The following is a 26,423-nucleotide window of genomic DNA, read 5'->3' as shown; positions in this document are numbered from 1 at the left end:
ATTGGGGAAAAGCTAGATTTGAGGAGATGCGAAAGGACTTACAGGGTGTGCATTGGGACAATTTATTTTATAGGCAGGATGCAGTAGAGAGATGGAAGTCTTTTAAAGATCAGATGTTGAGAGTGCAAAAGCTTTATGTTTCTGTTAGGTTAAAAGGAGGGGAAAAAGGTTTGAGAGAGCCATGGTTTTCAAGGAATATTGGAAACTTGGTTCGAAGAAAAAGGGAGGCGTACATTAGGTATAAGAAGCATGGAATTAAGGAGATGTTTGAAAAATACATTGAATGTAAGAGGAATCTTAAGAGAGGAATTAGGAAAGATAAAAGAAGGTATGAGGAGACTATAGCAAGCAGGGTGAAAATTAATCCAAAAGGGTTCTACAAATATGTTAATGGTAAAAGGAAAGCGAGAGACAAAATTGGTCCCTTAGAGAATTGTAGAGCTCGTCGAAAGAACCAAAGACTTGTTGATCCAAACCAAGGCTTTTATTAGCAAAAGACCGGAGCTCTTCACAGGTGGCCGACCAGTCCGGAATGATCCGACCTGGCTAGGGACACAACCCTTTAAGGCCCAGACAATAGGTGTGGCTTAGCTCTCAGCCAATCGCTGTAAGCACAGTCTAAATACAGTAACTATATACACTATGTACATTGGTGATAGATCTGTACTATCACATTCACCCCTTCTTGGAGAATTAACCCTGGGAAAAAAAAACAAAAACGAGGGAGAGAATGAAAGGAAGAGGTAGGTCAAGGACTGTAGCGGTCAGGGGGTCTGACCATCCGGCGTGACCGCCGTGGTGCCGGGATTGGGGTCGCTGGAGTGGTGTCGCCAGCGGGCTCATCGGGTGCGACTGCTCCGTCGCTCAATTCCCCAGTCGTGTTGTCGGCAGGGTGGCCCGGGTCATTGGGGTACTGTTGGTCCTTCTGTTGCGGCACGGGGCCTGGAGAATAAGCAGTTGGGGAAGGTTGGGTTGGGGGGTTTGCTGGGTCTACCGCATCCTGAGCTAGGTCCCGCACCGAAACAGTGTCCTCCCGCCCGTCTGGGAACTCAACGTAGGCGTAATGTGGGTTCACGTGGAGTAGAGTCACTCGGTCGACCAAGGGGTTGTTCTTTGAGTGCCGGACGTGGCGTCGCAAAAGGACGGGGCCAGGGACGGTGAGCCATGCCGGTACAGTGGTTCCTGATTCGGATTTCCTCGGGAAAAGGAACATCCTTTCGTGGGGGGTGGCATTTGTTGCAGTACATAGGAGGGAGCGGATGGAGTGTAAGGCACTAGTGAGAACCTCCTGCCAGTGAGAGGTGGGGAGACCTTTAGACCAGAGAGCCAGTGTAACCGCTCTCCATATGGTGGCATTCTCCCTCTCGACCTGGCCGTTACCGCATGGGTTATAGCTCGTGCTCCTGCTTGAAGCAATACCACACTCCAGAAGGTACTGTCGCAGCTCTGCACTCATGAATGAGGACCCCCTATCACTGTGGATGGAATTGGGGTACCGGAAGATGGTGAAAATACTGTGAAGGGCCTGTATCACTGAGGTGGCAGTGGTGTCTGGGCAGGCCACAGCGAATGGGAAACGGGAGTACTCGTCGATGGCTGTAAGGATGTAGGTATTAAGGTTGGTCGACGGTAGGGGCCCCTTAAAGTCTACGCTAAGACGCTCGAAGGGGCGGATGGCTTTGATAACGTGGGAGTTATCCGGATGGAAGAAGTGGGGCTTGCATTCAGCGCACACTGAACAGGCTCGGGTCATGGAGCGGATCTCCTCGACTGTGTAGGGTAAGTTGCGCGCCTTGACAAAGTGAGCAAACCTAGTGACCCCTGGATGACAGAGTGCCTCATGGAGTTTCCGTAGTCTGTCCATCTGTATGCTGGCACACGACCCCCTGGAGAGCGCGTCAGGCGGATCGTTGAGCTTACCAGGCCGGTACAGGATGTCATAGTTAAAGGTGGAGAGTTCGATTCTCCATCTGGCGATTTTGTCGTTTTTTATCTTACCATGCTGGGTGTTGCTGAACATGAAGGAGACCGCGCATTGATCAGTCAACAGTGTAAAGCGCCTCCCAGCGAGGTAATGTCTCCAACGACGCACTGCTTCAACTATGGCCTGGGCCTCCTTCTCGATTGAGGAGTGTCTACTCTCCGGACCCTGGAGGGTTCTGGAGAAGAAGGCTACAGGCCGACCGGCCTGGTTCAAGGTGGCTGCCAGGGCGAAGTCGGATGCATCGCTCTCGACTTGAAACGGGACAGACTCATCGATCGTGTGCAGCGTCGCAGCAGCGATGTCGGATTTGATTCGATCGAAAGCCGCTGTGGCTTCGGTCGAGAGGGGAAAAGAGGTGGTCTTGATAAGAGGACGCGCCTTGTCGTCGTAGTGTGGAACCCATTGGGCATAATATGAGAAAAGGCCCAGGCAATGTTTGAGAGCTTTCTTGGTATGTGGGGGGGGGGGGGGTAAGTCCATTAGGGGACGCATGCAGTCAGGATCTGGCATGACTATTCCGTTCTCCACCACACAACCTAGAATAGCGAGTCGTGTGGTCCGGAAGACACACTTGTCCAAATTGTAAGTCAGGTTCAGCCGACGGGCAGTTTCAAGAAATTTGTCTAGGTTGGCGTCGTGGTCATGCACGTCGTGGCCACAGATGGTGATATTGTCCAGATACGGGAAGGTAGCGGTTAGCCCGTTCTGGTCCACCATCCTGTCCATTTCCCGCTGGAAGACCGCAACACCATTTGTGACCCTGAATGGTACCCTGAGAAATTGATATAGCCGCCCATTCGCTTCAAAGGCCGTGAATGGTCGGTCCTCGCAGCGGATCGGGAGCTGGTGGTAGGCCGAATGTAGGTCAATAGTGGAGAAAATGCGGTATTGGGCGATCTGGTTCACCACATCCGTGATGCGTGGCAGGGGGTACGCATCCAGGAGCGTGAAGCGGTTAATGGTCTGGCTATAGTCAACCACCATCCGTAGTTTTTCCCCATTTTTGACAACCACCACCTGGGCTCTCCAGGGGCTTGAACTGGGTTCGATGATGCCCTCATCCAGCAATCTACGCACCTCACTCCTAATGAATTGCCTGTTTTTGTAACTATATTGCCGACTTTTGGTGGCCACAGGCTTCCAGCCAGGGGTGAGGTTTGCGAAGAGTGTTGGCGGAGCAATCCGGAGTGTGGAAAGGTTGCAGGATTGGCTCCGGGGCACGGGGGCGGGTTTCTCGGGTGCTTCGGGGGTGGGGCGATGGCAGACCGAGAGGGGGGCGTGGGGTCCCCCAAAGTGTAGGGACACCGTTTGGAACTGACACTGGAAGTCTAATCCCAGGAACACTGGGGCGCACAATTGGGGAAGGACGAATAATTTGAAGTGGGTGACCGTCATGCCCTGTACTTCCAGCGTGGTGATGCAATACCCCTTTATCCCAGTCGAGTGCGACCTCGTTGCTAATGAGATCCTCTGGGTAGTGGGGATAATGTCAAGTCCCCAACGGAGAGCCAGATCTGGCTGGATAAAACTGTCAGTTGACCCAGAGTCAAATAAGAAATTGGTATAGTGTCCATGCACTTTAATCAGTTCCATTGCTCTGGTGAGGGGATGAGAGCATTGCTGGTTTAATGTTATTGAAGCAGTTGACAGGGGAGTTTTGCGCGATGACGTCACGTAACGGGATGATGTCACGACACGGGATGACGTAGTCAATGCTCGAGGAGCAGGTTGGAGGACCTCCCAGAAGTGCTGTTGCGGCGGCGTTGGCGGGTGAATGGTAAGTAGTGGGGTTTGTAGTTGCTCGCGATTGGCAGTGGGTAGGTCGTTGGTTGCGGCGGTCGGGCCCTGGTGGTCGTCAGCGATGGACGCTAGGGTGAGCACCTGGTTGGCCGCGGGGGTGGCTGTGGTGGTGGTAGCAGCGGCGGTAGCATCGGCCCCGGGGGTGTCTGTGGCGGTGGCAGCAGCGGCGGTAGCGTCGGCCCCGGTGGTGGCTGTGGCGGCGGAGGCAGCGGCAGTAGCGGCGGCCCCGGGGGTGTTTGTGGCGGTGGCAGCAGCGGCAGTAGCGTCGGCCCCGGGGTGTCTGTGGCGGCGGCAGCAGCGGCGGCAGCAGCGAGTGTTCCGCACGGGGGCGAGAGGCGGGACAACACCATGGTTGCGAGGGTGGGCTGCCCCTTCCGGGTTCGGCGTCTCCGTGATGTCAGGCGTTGCCATGCAGGGGAGCCCTCGCTCTCATTGGACGAGAGCTCTGGGGAAGAAGATTTTGAATGGGATAGTGGCGATTGGGCTTCACACGAGGCACTGTGTTTGCTGGCGGCCATTTTAGACCTACAGACTGCAGCAAAGTGGCTGTTTTTAAGGCACTTCTGGCACTTGGCTTTTCTTGCTGGGCACTGGGACCTGCTGTGCTTGTCCCTCCCGCAGAAATAACATTTCGGGTTCGCACGGGGCAGGGTAGCAGCAGCCGACAGGCCATCAGTATCTCGGGGTGTGGTAGGGTAAAAGGGCACTCTACTCAGATCAGAACGAGGGGTCCAGTCCCTCGAGAGCTCGGTGCACTTTAAGGCTGCATCCTCCATTGTGATTGCAATCCGGGCCACGTCCTCTAGTTTTTCTACCCCTTGTTCGAGCAAGCGCAGCCTCACTTCATTCGATCTGAGCCCGGCCACATAGGCATCCCGGACGAGATCATTTGTGATCTCGGCAGCAGTTTTGTCCACACAGTTACAGTCCTTGCCCAATGCCTTTAATACTTGTAAATATGCCCCGCTGGACTCGCCGGGCTGTTGCTTCCTTGACGCAAGCACGAGCCGGGCATGAACTCTGTTCACCGGTTGATCATACAGTCCTTTCAGTACCTTTATGGCTGCGGTGTAAGTGGTCTCATCCTGGATGTTCTCGTAGACTCTCAAGGACACCATAGACAGCAATGCTGTTAGACGCTGGTTATCCTCCTCTACCTGAATGAATCTCAAAGTTGAGCAGCCAGAAGTTAAAGGCTTTGAAGGCTGTAGCTGACTGTGGGTCGATATCAAGTTTTTCTGGCCGAGTTAAACGCTCCATCCCTTTCAAAAAAAATTCTTTTGCTAATAAAATTGTAGAGCTCGTCAAAAGAACCAAAGACTTGTTGATCCAAACCAAGGCTTTTATTAGCAAAAGACCGGAGCTCTTCACAGGTGGCCGACCAGTCTGGAATGATCCGACCTGGCTAGGGACACAACCCTTTAAGGCCCAGACAATAGGTGTGGCTTAGCTCTCAGCCAATCGCTGTAAGCACAGTCTAGATACAGTAACTATATACACTATGTACATTGGTGATAGATCTGTACTATCACAAGAATCAGAGCAGAAAAATGTGTGTGGAGCCTAGAGAAATGGGGGAGATATTGAACAGTTTCTTTTCTTCGGTATTCACCAAGGAGAAGGATATTGGGATATGTGAGATTAAAAAAAAGCAAATTGGGTAAATATGGAGAATATAGTGATTACAAAAGATGTAGTGTTAGGACTTTTGAGGAATATAAAGGTGGATAAGTCTCCAGGACTAGACGGGATCTTCCCCAGGACATTGAGAGAAGTAAAGGAGGAAATAGCAGAGGCTCTGACGGTAATTTTCCAAATGTCATTAGAGATGGGGATAGTGCCGGAGGATTGGCATATTGCGCATGTGGTTCCGTTATTTAAAAGGGGTTCAAGGAGGAAGCCTGGCAATTATTGGCCTGTAAGTTTGACATCTGTGGTAGGTAAATTAATGGAGAAAGTTCTTAGAGATAGTACTTATAAATATCTGGATAGACAGGGTCTGATCAGGAGCACTCAACACGGATTTGTGGGTGGAAGGTTCTGTTTGACCAATCTGATTGAATTTTTTGAAGAGGTGACTAGGAATGTGGATGAGGGTAGCGCGGTGGATGTTGTCTATATGGACTTCAGTAAGGCCTTCGATAAGGTACCACATGGAAAGTTAGTTAGGAAGGTGCAGTCTTTAGGTATAAATTTTGAGATAGTCAATGGATTGAACATTGGCTGAAGGGGAGAGGCCAGAGAGTGGTAGTGGATAATTGTCTGTCAGGTTTGGAGGCCGGTGACCAGTGGTGTGCCTCAGGGATCTGTATTGGGCCCATTGTTGTTCGTTATATACATTAATGATCTAGATGATGGGGTGGTGAATTGGATTAGTAAATATGCAGACGATACTAAGATAGGTGGAATAGTGGATAATGAAGAAGGTTTTCAAGGATTGCAGAGGGATTTGGGCTGCTTAGAAAAGTGGGCTGAAAAATGGCAGATGGAATTTAATGCTGATAAGTGTGAGGTGCTTCATTTTGATAAGAAGAATCAGAACAGGACATACGTAGTAAATGGGAGAGCATTGATGAATACAGAAGAGCAGAAAGATTTAGGAGTAACGGTACATCGTTCCCTGAAGGTAGAAACTCATATGAATAGGGTGGTGAAGAAGGCTTTTAGTATGTTGGCCTTTATCAATCATTGCATGGAATATAGGAGTTGGGAAGTGATGTTGAGATTGTATAAGGCATTGGTGCGGCCCAATTTAGTGTTCTGTGTGCAGTTCTGGTCGCCTAATTATAGGAAGGATATAAACAAAGTGGAGAGAATGCAGAGAAGATTTACCAGAATGTTACCTGGGTTTAAGCATCTAGAGTACAGGGAGAGACTGGGCAGATTAGGTCTTTATTCTTTGGAGCGTAGAAGGTTGAGAGGGGATTTGATAGAGGTATTTAAGATTATGAAAGGGATAGACAGAATGGATGTGGATAGACTATTTCCGTTAAGAGTAGGAGAGATTGAAACAAGAGGACATCAGTTAAGAGTTAAGGGGCAGAGGTTTAGAGGTAACATGAGGGGGAACTTCTTTACTCAGAGAGTGGTAGCGGTGTGGAATGAGCTTCCGGGAGAAATAGTGGCGGCAGAGTCAATTTTACTATCTAAGAAAAAGTTGGACAGGTGTATGGATGAGAAGAAGATGGAGGGTTATGGTCATTGTGCAGTTAGGTGGGACTAGAGAGGAGTGTTTGGTTCGGTGCGGACTAGAAGGGCCTAATGGCCTGTTTCCGTGCTGTAATTGTTATATGTTATGTTTTACTGTCTTTTTTATATTTTGTGTTCAACTTTTTTTCATAATCTACCTTTCCTCTCTTTATTGGTCGCTTCGAGGTTCTTTGTTGCTTTTAAAGTTTTCCAAATCTTCTAGTTTCCCACTGCTTCTGGTGACTTTGTATGCACGAGCTTTTAGTTTGATGCTTTGCTTTATTTTCTTAGTTATCCAAGACTGGATCTCCCCACCCTTCCTCTCTTTGTTTTTAACTGGAATATACTTTTGATGAGCACATGAAAAATCCCTTTGAAAGTCTTCCAAGACTTCCGGTTGGCTTCTCATTGACAAACAGCAGCAATCTAATGCTTCTACTTCTGTTTCATTTCTCTATAGAATTAACTCCTTATTTTATAACTAAAATGCTCTATATTACTTGCCTTTCTTTCTTCTGCATAAACTTGTATTGAAATAGGTACAAGAAGCAAATTTGGGATGAAAGAAGAAGTGTTAATGAATCTGACCATGAAATCCTTCATCGAGATACTCAATCAGCACAGGTAGATGATAACTGATGATCTTAAAGAAGTCTTGGGTCAGATTAACAATAATCTTGACCAAGTACAACAAATAACTAAAGACAACAGTTGAGGAGGAACTGAGCAACTTAATTCAGCGAGTTGATGTAGTGGATAATACATGCTCTGGATTAAATGACAGTAATTTGCAATTTACAAAGAAAAGTTGTTGATTGGAAGGTAGGAGTAGACAACAGAATTTACAAATCTTGGGCTTGCCTGAATGTACAGAAAGTGGACAACCTACTAAGTTATTTTCAGAGTTGCTTTACAATGTCTTTGGTGAGGACTTTCTTTTATCTCTCCCAGAGATTGATAGGACACATTGCTCTTTATTACCTAAGCTTGCTCCTGGGCAAAGACTTCATTCGGTTATTTTTCAGCTACATTTTTATCAAGTAAATGAGTCTTTGATTCTTGAAGATCATCAAAGAGGGACACTTATGTAATCGAAGTTAACATATAAGAATTATAGAAGTCTATTGTTCTGAAGTCATGAAGCAGCACAGTGAATACAAAAAAAAGTAATATTGGAGCTATATAAGCATGGTTTAAAGCTTTCCTTGTCATATCCTCCATGGCTTCTTATTACACTTTCTAATGGGCAGAAGAAGCAGCCATATTCAGTTAATGGTGTTTGGAGCTTCCTAGAAGAATTTACAAGATCTTCTATTTGAAGATTGAAGATGATTGACTATTATTAACTTTAAGGTTTTTTTTACTTTATTACATAACATTTGATGGTCGTGTTTTGATTGGTTCATTTTTTGGTAATTTTTTTCTTTTTTTCCTGGGAACTTACTTACTCGGGTTATATTTATGCAAAATTTTTCTATGTCTCTCTTTTTCCTTTTAATTAGTTATTGAATACATATTCATTAATTTTATTTTCAGAAATATTGGCTTTGATATTTTTCTTTTCATTAAATGTACTTCCAGGGGAAAAGTACATGAGAAACTTTTAAAGTAACTAGTGTTTGATCTAGTCATAATAGACAAGTTTTGTTGGAAGAATAGTGTATATTTACTTTTGTAGCAATGGAATGTCTTCAACAACTCCAGCTGGGAGGTAATTGGGTCTGGATGGTTTGTTTGGGAAAGTGAATTGCAAAATCTTCAGCAACTTTCTGGGCTTCAAAATGTTGGAGGGAGGAGGGGAGGTTGGGGCTATTTTATTTTCAAGGTTATTATGGCTTTAGAAATGTGTTTAAACTTTGACACTTGAATGTAGAATACATATTTTCATTATATCACCAAACTCTTTGGAGTATGGCCAAGAAACTTCACTAATGGATTGTTGTTTATATAAAGACAATAGATGAAAGACCTCATGGAGCCGCAGGCTGACTGGAATGGAACTTGCTGCTCTAAGAGGGTCATGTGGTTTTTCAAGCAGAGAGAAATAAACAGGCTTTTTCTCTGAGAGAGAGAGAGAATTCAGTTCTGCAGCGCTACAGTCAGCAGCAACAGCTGGGACTGGAACAGGACAAGCTGGAAAGCTTGTGGAAAACCCCATTTGGAAGACGGGTTGTGACTGCTTAGTTCAGCCTGGTCAAAGCCCTTGTGGTTCATGTAAGAGGAGAGGACTGGCTGCCTAATGTTTCACTTGAAATAAGAGAAACCATATGGAACTCTGTGGTGACCTGAAATAATACAATTGTTAAATTCAGATGTATTAAAGAGAAAAAAGAAAGGAAACATAGAAAAGGTCAGAAACCCTACATGTCCTGCTCTAAAGGCGTACATTATTAAAAATACATCTTTACACCCCTGATCTGTGGGAGTTGTGATCAAAAACCACACCCACTCACTAGATTCCGTAGAGGTCAGGCTCATACACCCACCTAACTCCCCCAAAATGATACTATCTATTATGCCTCAAATCTACTCAAACTTACAGTGATCAATTAATTTTTACACAGATCTATCAGGTGAAAACTGTCCTCCCTAATATTCTCTCTCCTCTTAAATTTGTATCATTTCATTATATATCCCCAACCGAAACCTTTCTTCTGCCTCTCTCTCTTCAGATATCTCCCAGCTCTCATCTCATCTTCTCAGGCAGTGAATCTGCAAACACTTTTGCTTCATTGCCCTCAGGAACAAAAATCTTTAATACTGCTGGGTACCTTAAAACAAAGTGTAACCTTTTTTTCCATAGCACATTTTTAACAGCATTGAATTCTTTTCTTTTTTTCAACAAATCAAAACTTATATCAGGGTAAAAGAAAATGTTATTTTCATTATAAATCAATGGTAATTGTTTCTCCTTCATATGCTTCGCAGCCAGCTCCAAGATCTTCTCCCTTACTTCATAATGAAGCAACTTGACCAGAATCAAATGTGGCTTCTGATCTGGCTGTGGCTTAGGTCATAATGCTCCATGAGCTCTTTCAATCTCAATATCTCCTTGAAATTCAGTTAACCCCAAAGTGTGTGGAATCCAAAGTTGTAAAAATCTCTTCATATCTTGTCCTTCGTCACATTCTTTAAGTCCAACAATTTTTATGTTATTTCTTCTGCTGCAATTTTCTAACATCAATTTTTTTGAGTTAATTTTTCTTTAGTTTGCAGCCACCTCAGCTTGAATCTTTTTCATTTGATTTTTAACATGCTCAATTTCAAAATCATTACCTTTAAATTTTGCGTCCATCACTTCAAATTTTTGTTCCATTTGCTTCTCTGGTGCATTCTCTCCACCTTCTTTGTAGAACCTTTATTTTCAATTATACTCTCATTACATTTTTTAACTTCCATTGTTACTGTAAATGTTTGCTGGAAAGAATCCAAATACTTCTTCATTTCAGTTGTACATATATATGAGACTCCTTTATTTTCTCCTGTCTTTTGACCAAAACTCTGTGTTCAACATATTTTTCTTCTTCTTCCTGCTCCTCCTCTTGATCACTGGAGCTGGAGGCTTCTTTGGCTTTTTAAAAAAATTGTCTCCTTTTTTTGTGCTCTGCGCAAATGCAACTCCTCGCACATGTGCAGTGTCACTTCTTTACTCGTGGCAGAAGGCCATTGTCGTGGGAGACCTTGTACAGTGACGTCCAAGGTCTCCCCAGCTTCAGGTTTGTCACCACGGGCCTGTCACCCTATGGAGACCTCCAGGATCCTTCAAGGTAGAACTCTCTTCTTTATCAGCTTTTTTTTCTTGTTCAAGTTCTTTAAATTGATCTTTCTTAGGTGCCATTGTTTATTGTTTTGTCAGCCTCCCAATAACATCCTCTTCTATTTTCTTTCAATCAGTTCAGGCTTTTTGACTCTTTTTAAAAACTTTTAGGAGAGAGTAGAGAATTCAAATCTAGTGTTAAGAGTCCAGAGGACCCATAAACCCAGCAGCAATAGATATTCACCAAGACAAATGGTTACTTAAACAAAAGTTGCTTTTAATTATCTTTAAACATGAAAACAGAATCAAACTTTAACTTATCTATTATTAACAACTTAACCCAACTTAACCCCCTTCTAATTCTAAGCACACGTGTATGTAATGTGTGTGTAAGTTTAGAAAAGATCTTTGATTCACAGTCCAATCAAACTTCTCATTCCTCCAAGTTCACTGGTTGCACCCAATTCTTGTACTGTGCACAGAATTTAACATTTATAAAGTTCACCAGACTTTGGTGCTTGAAAGGTAAATGGTTACCACTCAGGAAGGTTATTGTTGGTTTTCAGAGAGAGAGATGTGTTGTTCCAGGACATCCACAACTGATGTACTTCCATCAGTCACCTCAGTGTTTTGCTGATGAAACTTGCCCCATCAGGGTTCTCCAGATGATAACTTCTTTCTTTCAGGTCACCACAGAGTTCCTTTTTGTTTCCCTTATTCCAAGTGAAACATTAAACAGCCAGTCCTCTCCTCTTGCACAAACCACAAGGGCTTTGACCAGAGTGTCTTCCAAAAGCTTGCCAGCTTGTCCTGTTTCAGTCCCCACAACATCTGCTGGCTGACACTTTCAAGTGATCTCCGCTTCTCTCTCTCTCTCTCTCTCTCTCTCTCTCTCTCTCTCTCTCTCTCTCTCTCTCTCTCTCTCTCTCTCACACACACACACATTCTGAGACTGAGATTCCATTTGACTCTCTGCTTACAAAACCACATGACCTTTTCCTGTAGACAATAGCATTGTCTGTGCCAGCATTCTATTTCATCTGTTGCTTTTGGGTAAACAATAATCCGTTAGTGACATCTCTTGAGCACTCTTCAAAGCTCTTGCAAAAAGGTATGAGAAGCCATTATGTCTCCAGTATTTCAAATAAGATCTATTTTAAAGTGTTTGCATGTGACCTACTCTAACAAACCTTTCCCAATTTATCTCCCAGAAACATATCTATCACACTAGCCCCTGTCATCACGTGGCACGCCCCCACCTATACCTCTTTCCTGATGGCAGCAGTGAGAACAGAGTCTTTGGTAGGTGGATGATTGCTGCTGCTCTCCGATGGCAGCATTCCCTGTTGGTCAGTGGTGCTCAACCTTTTTCTTTCCACTCATACAATTTTAAGAATTCCCTATGCCATAGATGTTCTGTGATTAGTAAGGGATTGCTTAAGGTGGGATGTGGGTGGAAAGAAAAAGTTTGAAAACCACTGTTTTAATCATACCTTATTGACTCTCATTATGTGCATGGTTTCATAACTCCAAAGGAAATGAGCCAAAAACAATTTTTCTCTAACAAAATATTTCAGTAACAATCGGGGCTAGAGCAATGATTCAAGCAATCCCTTAATCACAGAGCACCAATGGGTTAGGAATTATTTTAAGTGGGATGAGAGTGGAAAAAGGTTGAGAACCACTGCTGTAGATGTTCTCGGTGGGGGGGTTTTCCTATGATGTCCTGGTCTGTGTCCACTACCTTTTGGAAGGCTTTATACTCTTACAAGACCATGATACAGCTGGTCATCACACTTTCTACTACACATCTGTAAAAATTTGCCAGGGTTTCTGGTGTCACACCAAACCTCCACAAACTCCTGAGGAAGTAGAGACGCTGAAGTGCTGGATTGTATACTGGATTATATACCTCTGGCTTTCCCTTCCTGAAGTCAGCTCCTTGGTTTTGGTGACATTGAGTGCAAGGCTATTGTTGGTGTGCCTTTCAGCCAAGTTTTCAATCTCCCTCCTCTATGCTGACTCATCGTCTTTGTTTATACAACCCAGTGCTGTGGTATCATCGGCAAATTTTTAGATGGTGCTATTGTCATACAGAGACACACAGTCGTAGGTGTAAAATGAATAGAACAGGGAGCTAAGAACACAGCCCTGTGGTGCTCCAGTACTGATGGAGATCTTTCAATTCTATTCATGCATCAGATGCTAATGGTAACTTTTCAGCCATCATTCTTGTGAGATCATTTCTGCAGCACATTCCAAAATGAAACACAAAGGTTTCTTAATCCAAATCACTTACTTCAGGATTTACTGAACCATGCAAAATACAAAGATGTGTAGCATCAACTAAATGGCCATTCTCAACATTTATTTTTTTGCTATAGCCCCCTTAGTACTCTGCTCAAAGTTTATGTGCCCCCTTCCCTGCAAGGCAGTCAAGTTTAATTGGTTTCTTCAATACTTCTCTCCTACCGACCTCATTAAATTCTTTTTAAAATTATGATTTCAGTCCGAGGCCCCTTTTAAAAGTGCTGTGGCCCCAAGGGAGGGCATATGGCCCTGTTGAGAATGGCTAATCTAACGCATAATGTGTAATGTCAAAAACATGAATATTGAACAGGAAGCTAGGAATTTAATGACATTATGGGTGCTTGTTCATAAGTCAGGCATTGGTAACTTAGGGACAGCCTATATAATACAGATATTAGTAATTTTTTGGCTGCAATACATTTTTGGAACGGCAGTTGAAACAGAAAAGACTCTCTGTGTTTTGGTTCTGAAAGATTCTGACCCATGGAATTGATATGAAAGGAAGATATTAGATTGCATTGATGCTAATACTGGTTATCACTTCAGCCACACACTTCCTAATGAAGTTGCAGATACCATCCACAGAAGAGGGAAATTGCAAAAAGATACGGATAGACAAAGGGAGCTGGACAAGAAAGGACGCATAATGCCGCAAGATCTGCTATCGCTAAGAGTTGGAGGCACTGGGATGAATCCAGATGAGATTAATGCCTGACATGGTACGAAGCCTAAGGTGCTCGGCTCAAACCATACCCTGCCTGGATCATATAAGCACATAACTAAAGAGAACGCCATATATCAGAGGAACAAATACCATCGCAGGTAGGTCACGGAAAGGACTGCTTGATGGAAATAGACATGAAAATATCAGAGGATGCACCACGAAATTTGCAGAGTAAAGACACCACAGTTCAAAAACAGGTTCTGGCAGAACATGAAATAACAGATCTGGAAAAATAATCCAGTAACCTAAGTATCTGGGGAAAACATAGGGCCAGAGCAAATCAATTTTTATTGGTTTCTTTTCATTGTATCACATGACCAATAGTTAATTCTCATTATTTATTTATTTTTGATCATCTGACCACCATTCAGAAGGCTAGTCTTTGCTTTCCATCCCTAGTCACCCTTGAGAAGACAGGAGTGAGTTGCCTTCTTGAACACCATTAGTTCATCACTCTTGGGCCGGGAAGCTGGAATTCACAGCCAGTATTGATGAAAGGAATGACAGATGAGTGTGCAACTCAAGAGAACTTGCAGGTGCTGGTGCTGCCATCTGGCTGAAGTTCTTATCCTCCTTGGCAATAAAGGTCCTCGGTTTAGAAGCTTCTGTCAGACTAGCCCAGGCGGGCAACTGCAGTTCATTTGTGGATGGTACACATGAGTATTTAAGGTGGTTAATTAAATACAAATGAAATAAACTGTTCTATATTGGATGATAGGAGTAAAACACGAAAGTCTGCAGATAACCGTAAATGAAGTAAAAACACAATGCTGGAGAAACTCAGTATGTCAAACAACGTATTTAATAGGATAAAGATACATAACCAACATTTCAGGATTGAGCCCTTCATCAAGGTACAAATTGTAGGCAGGCACTCAAACAAAATCGTGAGAGGAGAGGAACACAGGCCAACAGGCAAGAGGTAATAGGTTGAAAAGGTAGGGAGAGCACACAAGGGTGAGGGGGGGATGGCTCTGTGAATAGAGATGGAAGGGAGTGGAGAGAAGACAGATGGGTGGGAAAGAGAGGGAGAACAAGCAGTAGACTAGCAGAAATTGGCAAAGTCAATATTAATACCATCTGGTTGGAGATAAACTTAGGTGTTGCTCCTTCAATTTATGGATGGTCTTGGTTTGACAGTCCATGAGGCCACAGACAGACTGGATGGTGCTGGGCTTCCTGTGCAAAGAGTTTGAATTGGATGAGAGGTTCTGACTCGAGATGCATAGATAAACTGCTGCAAGTTCAACAGTACGCTTTCAAAAGTTAATGATGCCTAACAAGTTGCACTAACAGGATGCTTCAAAACAGTTATCCATAATTATTATAAACATCCAGTCAGCAATGAAGACAAGTTAATAACAAATCAATTGTAAAATGTTTTCAAAGTGAGGCTTTTGCTCTCCAGGGGTAGTTTCAGAATTCCCTGATCTGTTTGCATGCACTTTTATTTCCAAGTCCATGTTAAACTACGTCGATAATTTTGTTAAGTAGATTTGCATTTGTTTTCAGCAAAACTTGGGAACTGATCTCACAAGGGAGACACAAATGTCAAGTTAATCCATTAACAGAATAGCACTTTTCAGGCCAACATCATTTTCCAGTAGCTGTCATCAAATCATTTTAAAGCATTGGTGTTGAAAAAGGTGGTTTCCAATTGTTTTTCATCTTGTGTTTAGCTCATATCATTTGACAGGTTTTCCAAATTTAATTTTGACACAGGGTTCTTGCGGAATCTTTGCACTGGCTTCATCTTGTGTCTGACAGGTTTTTGAGTGTCATGAATGATTGGCTACATTCATTACAGAAAACCTGTTTCCAGTGATGTGTGGATGCAGAGCATGAAGCATATAGTGACAGTGGAAAGTACCACGTGTTAATAGCATTTGAACAGCTGTTGTTTATACTCTTTACTCCCACTCAGACTAAAAAATGGACAGCTTAAGCAATATAGCAACTAAATGTGTTTAGTCATCACAGATACACCTGTGGACCATTGTGTGCCACTGCTATATTGCTGCATTGTCACTTCATTGTCCATGGGAATCAGAGACATCTAATGTCAATTATTCACTAATGCAAATTGCAGGCTTTGTACTGGTATAATTCTCTCATGATTTGAATCTAATAAATTGTTCTACAACTTCCCCCTCTGGATTAATAAACCTGCCTTCTTCATGGTTGCCTCTGTGTGCTGGACCAGGAGAGATCCTCCGATTCTGAGGACGCCCAGGAACTTGAAGCTCTCCACTGCCAAAGAAGACAGGTATTTGGTCCCTTAACATCCCCTTCCTAAAGTATACAATTAGTTCCTTGGTCTGCTAAGTTAAGAGCAAGGTTGTTGTTCTGGTTTCACACACCCAGATTCTCTTCTCCATCCAATATTCTGACTGCTCACTACCTGTTATTCAACCAACGACGGGGATCTCTTTGGGAAATTTTATAGATTGCATTGGACCAGAACTTGGGAATGGAATTGTGGGTGTAGAGGTAATGGAGCAGGGAATTAGGCAAGCAAACCTGACCATGCTAGTGGTTAGTGATGAGGAGGTGATGCTAGCAATCTGCACAGGTTGAAGTTTTCTGACAAACAAGTAAGTTGAGGATCTAGTTGCAGAGGAATGAACAGAGCCTCGTGGATCCTCAAGATGGATTATTAGTTTTGCTGCTTTTGATGGTGTGGTGCGCTATTGAACAGAAGCAAACACACAAAACATAAAGTCTGTTCTACAGATTGTCTTCGAAGGGCCAGCTCTGGCTTATATCCCGAATGGTGATTGACAGCCGACCAAGTATTGTCCCCGTGCTCTTCTGCAGGTACAGAGGTTGCCCTCTGCAGTAGGCCGGTGGTGTACCGCCACATTTGATGTTAAGCACAGAGCTGTAATTAATGAATAACAAACCTGATGTAAGGGTCTAAGTTAAGTTAGAGGTGATAAATGTCCCAGGGTTTGCTGAGCAGTGTGTATTCCTTGCTGCTGGGATTCTTCAGAGCTTTGAGCTTTTAAGGACTCTGCCCAATTGTCTGGCTATGTGGAGCCTGTTAAATCTTTTTGCAATGTCCCAGAACTTTCTATGACAATGGCAAATAATGCTGGAGGGTCTTTATTTAGATAAGAAGGCTGAAGTTTTATTTTGGTCTCTGGTTCTTGAACAGTTTGTGTGCCTGGCATTGGACTAGTACAGCACAGGGAGAATATTATATTGCTGTTTGTGTGAATGTCTCTGATAGAATTCTCTGGGCATAAGCATACCTTTTGAGTCTGATCAAATCAGAGTATTTTGGGCAGGTTTTACAACCAGTTGTACATCCTCTTTGCTTGTCCTTTGACAGAATTCCTTTTAGTTAGCTTCAGCCTCCACTGAAGTAGGAAATTAAGTTTGTAGCCAGAAGTGGAAGTTTTTGCAAATTAATCTTAGGAAGAACTGGATGTCAAAATAATTTGTTGCCATAATGGCTCTGTGTGGTGGGGCTCTAAGGTATAAGGAAAACCTTGTGAAGTTCTCAATATTTTGACAAAAGAACCATGTCATCCAGAATCGGAATGCTGGAATCCCACAGCCTAGAAACTGAATCCTGTAATCTACATAAAACTGCATTTGTCGAGGACTCCTGATTAAAACCTGACCTTCAGGAAATTGGACTCGGCTTTTATGTACATGTCCAAAATATAATGATAGTGATCATGGTTGAAATGCAACTAGCAATGACCTAAGGATTATAGCTCCTGTTTGATTAGGCTGCCAGCAGGGCTGACACAGTATGAGAGATTGCAGTATGAAAGATCTATGATGGAAACTTGCAGCTTCATGGGCTGTTTACATTAACTTTAAAGTAAAGAACCTTTTCCTTCATCCATGTGTGGTATAAGAACTCAAACAAATGAATACAAGATGAAACAACAACTATGCACCAGAACTCTGGGTCCATGATTTGTCTGTTTTCCATGAGTTGGGGCTATTTATGGCACCACACTTGATCAGGTATTATATCAAGTAGTAGGCACCTAGATCCACCTGGTATTGTTTACGCCTGCAATCACCCCTTCCCCCAACAGCCCTGCTTTTTAAAATCTCCACAAAAGCCTTTTAAGTACCTGTTCAGAGGTGCGACAGGAAGAATATTTTAAACTCTCACATTCTTCACTGTAATCTGAAGAATTTGCTGATAGAAGTGACACAGGCCTCGTATTTGCTCATGAAAGATTCCATAGTGCATATTACTCGTTAGTTCTTGATTTTTTTTGATCCAATTAGGCATTAACTCCATGCACAGCAGACAATAAGCATACCAAAAGAAGGTGACATCAAGTCTCTATTCATGTGTTTTCTGAGACGTGGTGTCAAGATGATCTGATACATGGGGATCACCACTCATCCTATTTCAGCAAGATCTGAAGTGCCAGGTTGCAGGATCCACCAGCTCCACCTTTAACAAGATACTGGACAATATTGCACAAACAATGAAATAAAAACAGGTAATGCTGGAAATAATCAACAGCTGTGGCAGGATGGAAAATCAAAGCTTTCATTGCGGGTTGAAGACCAAGCCCGAGAATGAAGAGAACTTTGCTGAGAAGGGAGAGGGGTTGATCGAATAGAGAGCATGAACACGTAGAGGACATGTGCCTGCAATGAAAATGAAACCAAGTTAATCTAAACCTGTGCAGCCTGCACATGTTCCATATCCTTTCATTCTGTGCATAGTCATTATCTAGAAGCCTCTTTAAACGCTGTATCTCATTTTTGCTGACACCACTATTTCTAACAGCTCATTTCAGGCATCTAGCACTCTGTCAGAAAAAAAAAATTGCCTTTGCATCTCCTTTAAATCTCCCTCACTACTTCAAGCACATGTCCTCTAGTGTTTGACATGGACAGAGGGGTTATCTGAACAAAGTCAATGCTTTTGATAGGACAGGGACAAAGAGAGATTGAATAATTCAAAAAGCAGAGGCATTATCTGGGGAAAATAGGAGATGAATGAGAGTGGAGAAATGAAAAAAATGTTCTTTTTTGAAGCTGTGGCCCACAAGTGGAATCTGGTGGGTCTCTGCATATAGCATTGAGGATAACTTATAAAGAGACACCTACAGTTGATGGAAATTGGAAATTAGTTCAGAAAATGCTGGAAACACTAATGAAGTCAGACGACATTGCTGGTGTGAGAAAATGAAGTTTTCTCTCTGGTCACTGACCTTTCATCAGGACAAAAATGATTTGAAATGTTCACACACTTGACAGATATTCCGTATTCATTGGCTGTAGGAGAAGCCATGATGGCCTTTATATTCCACAAATGGTGAAACCAATATTTAATAAATGCTTTTATTCATGGAAATTGTATTTTTCCATTTCCTCCAATATTTGTGTTTTTCACAGGTTTGAGGTTTATATGAAAAGCTTGCTCTTCCTCTAATTAATTTATCATTAATAAGCATTTATAATATCAAGTTACTATATGTTGTCTAAAAATAATTTAGTGATCGCTCTAATTGACACATTGTTTGAGCATTTGAGAGTGAATTATAAGGATCTGAGTTCATATAAAAGTAAAGAAACAAATTTTACATTTTGTCCAGTGTTCTAAAAACATGAAGGAAATTATTCATTCTCTCAGTATATTCATTCTTTTTGTAATTATTGTCGATTTTCATATTTACAATTATAACCAGAATTAAAGAACAAATTTTATAGAGGCTGATGAGCGGAAGGCAGTGGATTTTTAAAATTTGGGCTTTAGTAAGGCTTTTGATAAAGTTCCCCATAAGGAAGGTGGAAGCATTAGGTATTAATGATGAAACAGTGAAATGGATTCAACAATGGTTGGCTGGGAGATGCCAGAGAGTAGTGGTGGAAAACTGCTTGTCAAATTCGAGGCCGGTGTCGAGTGGGGTGCCTCAGGGATCAGTACTGGATCCACTGCTGTTTGTCATATATATTAACAATCTAGATGATAGGGTGGAAAATTGGATTAGTGAATTGCAGGTGATACAAAGGTTGGTGGTGTTGTGGACAGTGAGGAAGATTATTAAAGCTTACAGGCTGATATAGGACAGTTAGAAGAGTGGGCTGAAAGATGGCAGATGGAGTTTAATATTGATAAATGTGAGGTTCTATATTTGAGAATTGAGGAGTGCAGTGGAACAAAGGGATTAAGGAGTCATGGTACATAATTCCCTGAAAGTTGAATCACATGTAGATAGGGTGGTGAAAAAGGCATTTGGTATGTTGGCCTTCATAAATCAAAGTATTGAATACAAGAGTTGGGATGTTATGTTGAAGTTTATAAGACATTGGTGAGGCCAAATTTGTAATACTGTGTTAAGTTTTGGTTGCTGAATTAGATGAAGGATATAAACAGAATAGAGTGTGCAGAGGAGGTTTACGAGAATATTGCCAGGGTTTCAGGGTTTGAGTTACAGGGAAAGGTTGAGCAGGCTGGGAGTTTATTCTCTTGGATGTAGAAGGGGTGATTTGTTAATGTTACAGAGTTATTTGTTGTGTATTGACCTATGTTTTGTGTGGTTTTATGTTAAAAAGTGACAGTTTGCCTTTAAGAGTCAAGGTGAAGGTGGACTGGTGAGAGAGTGGAAGACAGACTGGGCATGTGCAGAAAATGATCTAAAAATTTCTGGACTTGGACGATAAACCACCACTGGGTGTGCTGTGGAGTGGAAGAAGGCCCAAAACATGAGTCATTGTCTGGAAGACAGTTTAGAATGTTGGGACTTCCAAAAAAGATGACATTCCGAAGGCAGCCAGAAGGATCCGGACCAAGCCATTGTTCCTCTCTCTGCATTGAATTTTGTTCTCTCTCTCTCTCTCTCTCTCTCTCTCTCTCTCTCTCTCTCTCTCTCTCTTTCTCTCTCTCTCTCTCTCTCTCAAAGATCTTTTGGCTTCAGTTTACCAAACAAACTGAATTTTGTTTATGATCTTTGCTTTGGTTGAGATTGAAGTTTTATGATTCTTGTGTGTTTTGTGTTTGTTTTATGTCTAAGTTTTTCTGTGGGCTGGTTGGAAATATAACTTAGACTTTAATTACATATAAATTCCACAGCCTAAATATAACATTAGTTTTACACTGTCATAGAAATTTGCATAGTAACCAGTGGGCATTGTTATAAAAGGGGGTATTTTGAAAAAGTTTGAAAGTGAATTTTTGTTAATAAAGTAATTGTTCATATTTACCCCTGTGTGATATGCCTTCTTTGTGGTTGCTGGTTTGATCTTGTAACATAATTTGGGGGAATCATCTGGGATCAAACCAATTTGGAAGCTTTAAGGGTGATTGACTTGTGCTTAGTTATCAGTCGTCTGAGTTTGACTCAACCTCCAGCTTGAAATTATAAATAAATGGTGAGTGTATAAATCACCAGCAGAAAAACCAGCAACTAGGAATATTGACCAGTTCATAGCGAACCCTTCGTGGTTAATTTAAAAATGGCTAAAAAGTCAGAACTGATGGCTATAGTTGGCAAGTTAAAACTTACAGTAAGAACTGGGATAAAAAAAAAAGAAATTGCCTGAAAGATTGTTAAGCACTATGTAGGAAAGGGGATATTTGAAGAAGCTGCATTAGAACAGTTTCCAAAGGAGAAAACTTCAGAGGAAGTAAAGTTGGCTTTGAGAAAACTAGAGTTAGAGGAAAAAAGAGAGGCAGTGTGGTGCGCTGTTAGACAGAATTAGACACACACAAGGTAAAGATTGAACAACAGGCTTTAATCTACAAAAACTTCCAAGAGTCAGGCTGGCTGTGGCTGTAGCAACTCAATGTGAGGCCTCAGGAGGCCGGCACAGGCTTATATCCCAGAGGGTGATTGACACCCAACCGGGTGGGGCTTGATTTATTCAGGCTGACTGATTGGCAGCCGGCCAGGTGTTGTCCTGTCCCCTTACACTTCTGCAGGTACAGAGGTTGCCCCCTGCAGTAGGGTGGTGGTGTACCACCATAGGCAGAAAGGAAAGCCGAATGGGAAGCAGTAAGGCAGGCAGAAATGGAGGAAAGGGCAGCCACAAGGGAGGAGAGAGCAGCTGCAAGGGAGGGGAGAGAGAAAGAATGGAAACATGAGCTAGAACTATCTAAATTGAGGCAGACCCTAACCCAAGGAGAGAGAGAAGCCCAAAACCCATGTGCTAGTCAGGAGGAGAGATTGCTGGTCAGTAGAGAAGTGAGGTTAGTTCCTCCATTTGAGGAATCTGAAATAAACCAGTATTTTCAGCATTTTGAGAAAGTTGCTGTAAATTTAAAATGGCCACCAAACCAAGACCAGTGGTCACTCCTGCTACAGTGTTCTTAAAGGGAAAGCCCAACAGGTGTACTCGTGTCTCACTGTACAACAAGGAGCTGATTACGAATTTGTAAAGCAGGCTATACTCCGATCTTATGAACTAGTTCCAGAGGCTTATAGACAAAAGTTCAGGAATTTAAAAAAAGCAGCAACCTAATCTTACCTGGATTTTGCTTATAAGAAGGTTGTGTGTTTTGATTGGTGGTGTGCCGCAATGAAAGTAGAAAATAACTTTGATTTATTGAAGGAAATTATTCTGATTGAGGAGATTAAAAATTGTGTACCTGACGATATTCAAGTGTACTTGGCAGAGAAAAATATAAAAAATTGGAAAGAATTGGCTAAATTCACAGAGGAATATGCTTTAACCCACGAGTCTAAGTGGACACCAGGGAAAACCTTTCAAAGGAATACTGCTGATAATCCAAGTAGAGTAGAAAGAAAATCTAGAAGTGAGGTTAAAGGAAGAGAAATGGGTGAACAAAATTTTTTCAAGAGTTATTTGCCACTATTGTAAGAAGGCAGGGCACATAATAGCAAATTGTCCTGTACTGAAAAGGAAGAAAGAGAAAGGGGTGGTACCAACTGCCTGTGTTCAGAGTGAGAAGTTTAGAGATATTTTTAACCATTCATAACTGAAGGTTTCATTTCAGTTAAAGAAGGATCCAATCAAGTGCCAGTTAAAATCCTGCAGGATACTGGAGCAGCCCAATCACTTGTATTAAGCAACATTTTGAATTTTGGTGAGGAGACCGATACAGGAGATGTGAATTTAATTAAAGGCATTGATGGTGAATCAGAACCTATACCTTTGCATAGAATAGTGATGAAATCAGACTTAGTTAATGGCCCGGTTATGATAGGGATAAGATCAAGTCTGCCGGTGGATGGAGTTGCTCTTTTGTTAGGGAATGATTTAGCAGAGCGTAAAGTCATACCTGCAGTGAAACTCACAAGTAACCCATTGGTTTATGAGTCCGAAAAGGTTTTGGAAATCTACCCCGTGTGTGCCATTATTAGATCCATGTCTAGAAAAAAGGTAGAGAAAGTCTGTGATGATCCTGTAATGGAGGAAAGCATTGAGGACAAACATAAGGAACCAGCTTTGCTGTTGTCAAGAGAAGAATTAATAGCTAGACAAAAGCATGATCTGATTTTGCTGGAATAAGAGATAAGGTTCTGTCTAACCAGGAAATTGAAACTGTGCCAGTAGGTTACTTTGTTCAAGATGGAATATTGATGAGAAAGTGGAGACCACAAGTGATACCTGCCAGTGAAAACTGGGCGGTAATAAGGCAAGTTGTAAAAATATTAAAGTTGGCTCATAGTATACCTTTAGGAAGTCATCTTGGAGTGAATAAGATGGTAGAAAAGATAAGGAAACAGTTTTATTGGCCAAAATTAAGAAAGGATGTTGTGAACTTCTGTAGAACCTGTCACACTTGTCAACTGGTGGGCAAGCCTAATCAAGGACCACCAGTGGTACCTTTACAACCCATCCCTGTTTTCGGGGAGCCCTTCTCAAAAGTGATAGTGGATTGTGTTGGCCCATTGCCAAAAACCAAAGCAGGAAATGAATATTTGTTAACACTCATGTGCACAGCTTCAAGGTTTCCAGAGGCTATTCCCCTGAGAAACATTAAAGCAAAGATGATTGTGAAGGGAAATTCAATCAGACCAAGGGAGTAATTTTATGTCTGGAATATTTCAACAGGTGGTGTATGAGTTGGGAGCCCATCAAATTGTGTTGTCTGCCTATCATCCTGAAAGTCAAGGGGCCTTGGAAAGGTTCCATTTAACTGTGAAAAATATGATGAGGGCTTATTGCATGGAAAATAATAAGGATTGGGATGAAGGAATCCATTTGTTATTGTTTGCTGTTAGGGAGGAAACTCAGGAGTCTCTTGGCTTTAGTCCATTTGAGTTGGTGTTTGGTCATGAAGTCAGTGGTTCATTACTTTTGTTGAAGCAACAGTGGATACATAATGATATACAATCAAATCTGTTGGATTATGTTTTCAAATTTAAAAACAGATTACTTCAGGCTTGCAAGATGGCAAGGAAAAATTTAAAAACTGCTCAGGGAAAAATAAAAATTTGGTATGATCAAAAAGCAAAAATTAGGGACATTAAACCTGGCAACAAAATATTGGTTTTGTTTCCAATGTAGTCAAACCCTTTGAGAGCTCTGTTTTCAGGACCATATAAGGTGAAATCAAAAATTAACCAGGTCATCTATGTCATTGAGATGCCTGATCATCGAAGAAAGTCACAGGTCTGTCACGTGAACATGCTTAAACCTTACTTTGAGAAAATGACTGAGGGGGAGACTAGGATTCCAACCAAGGTGCTAGTTATTGAGGAAGATAAGGAGGAGATAAATTTCAGGGAAGGTCATGGAGCACAGAAAGTGATAAGCCCCAGGCTGGAAAATGCCATAGTTTTGCAAAACTTAGAAACCAAGTTAATGCATTTGACTAAATCAGAAAGGGAAGAAATGAAGAAATTACTAATGAAATTTAAGGATATATTCCCAGATGTTCCAAGAAGAACTACTGTGGCTTGTCATGATGTGGAGGTCAGTGATGCTAAGTCTATTAAGCAGCATCCTTGCCGAGTTAATCAGGAAAACAGCAGATTGTTGAATCAAAAGGTGGATTATATGCTTAAAAATGATATCATCTGAAAATCAAGTTCAAATTCGAGTTCACCCTGTGTTCTGGTGCCTAAGCCAGATGGCTCAATTAGATTTTGTACAGATTATTGAAAGGAAAACATGGTGACAAACACTGATCCGTTCTCTATTCCAAGAATAGATGATTGTATAGATAAGGTGGCGAAGGCTAAGTTTCTTACAAAGATTGATCTCTTCAAAGGATACTGGTGTGTTGCTTTGACAGAGAAAGGAGGGAGATTTCTGCATTTGTTACACCTTCGGGATTGTATAAGTATAATGTTATGCCTTTCGGGTTGAAAAATGCACCTGGTACATTTCAGAGAATGATTAATGCAGTAATTCAGGGTTTAGAGCACACAGGAGCCTATATCGATGATTTAGTAATTAATATAGATACATTGGAAGAACACATGCTTGAATTAGAGCAGTTATTTCAGAGACTGGTGGAAGCACACCTCACAGTGAATTTGCACAAAATGAGTATAGACATGCCACTGTAATTTATCTGGTTTATGTGGTAGGACAGGGACAGGTGGCACCGGATGGAGTGAAAGTATTGGCTATCACTGCGTTCCCTATCCCCGGTAATAAGAAAGCTCTTCGGAGGTTTCTAGGTATGATTGGCTACTATCGTAGATTTTGTAAAAACTTTGCATAAATTGTACTCCCATTAACAAAAGTACTTGGAAAGAAAGAAAAAATATCTGGTCAGATGCATGCCAGGAAGCGTTTCTGGCCATTTTATGCCATCAGCCTGTATATGTGTCCCCTAACTTTGAAAAGCCATTCTCTTTAGCCATGGATGCCAGTGACGAAGCGGTTGGTGATGGAATAGAACACCTTATTTCATACTCCTCGAAAAAGTTTAACGACCATCAACAAAATTATTCAACCATTGAGAATGAGTTATTAGCGCTTGTTTTAGTGTTGTGACATTTTGATGTGTATATTTGTATTGCTCAAAAACCATTAATAATATATGCTGATCATAATCCATTGTTTTTTCTGTCTAAAATGAAAAATAAGAACAGGTGGTTATTGAATTGGAGCTTATGCAAGAGTATGATTTAATTATTGCACACATAAAGGGGACGGATAATGTAATAGCAAATTGTTTGTCAAGATGTTAATCTGTGTAGCTATGAATCTAATCACATACTTACTGTAAAAAAATGGAGTGTTTATTTTATTTTACTTATGTAATACTTCCATTAATTGTTAAAAAATTGTTCTTGTGTCACAATTTTTTCTTTAGCAGTGCCAGTTGATGAAGTAGACAAAGACGATGTGGTCAAACAATAATCATGGCTTTTATTAGCAGAAACTCATGGTACAATAATGAAAGACAATAGGTGGATATGCAGTTATATCCAAGGGGAGTGTCCTTAACAGTAGAGATAATACACAGCCAATGTTAGTAGAGCAAGGGGAGACAGGCAGCTTGGCAGATCACAAGGTGTTACAGAGTTGTGTATTGACCTGTGTTGTGTGGTTTTATATTAAAAAGTGACAGTTTGCCTTTAAGAGCCAAGGTGAAGGTGGACTGCTAAGAGAGTGGGAGACAGACTGGGCATGTGCAGAAAATGATCTATAAATTTCTGGACTTGGACAATAAACCACCACTGGGTGTGCTGTGGAGTGGAAGGAGGTCCAGAGCATGAGTCATGGTCTGGAGGACAGTTTAGAATGTT

The 26,423-nt window shown here is 42.0% G+C and overlaps 1 long non-coding RNA gene across 2 annotated transcripts in view; it reads left to right on the top strand.

Annotated features, from left to right (window-relative positions):
• LOC138760615 (uncharacterized) overlaps window positions 1-19,095 on the top strand; it is a 78,454-nt gene extending 59,359 nt beyond the window's left edge. For both annotated transcript variants that reach the window (XR_011355751.1, XR_011355754.1), the window contains 3 exons: window positions 11,942-12,032; window positions 15,968-16,030; window positions 18,022-19,095. This is a non-coding gene — a long non-coding RNA (uncharacterized lncRNA). The remainder of the gene's footprint in view (window positions 1-11,941; window positions 12,033-15,967; window positions 16,031-18,021) is intronic.
• The last annotated feature ends 7,328 nt before the right edge of the window (window positions 19,096-26,423 follow it).

Source organism: Narcine bancroftii, chromosome 4 (assembly GCF_036971445.1).
Source record: "Narcine bancroftii isolate sNarBan1 chromosome 4, sNarBan1.hap1, whole genome shotgun sequence".
NCBI classification, from domain to species: Eukaryota; Metazoa; Chordata; class Chondrichthyes; order Torpediniformes; family Narcinidae; genus Narcine; species Narcine bancroftii.
The sequence above is the reverse complement of the archived record's forward strand: the minus strand, read 5'-3'. Positions and strand labels throughout refer to the sequence as shown.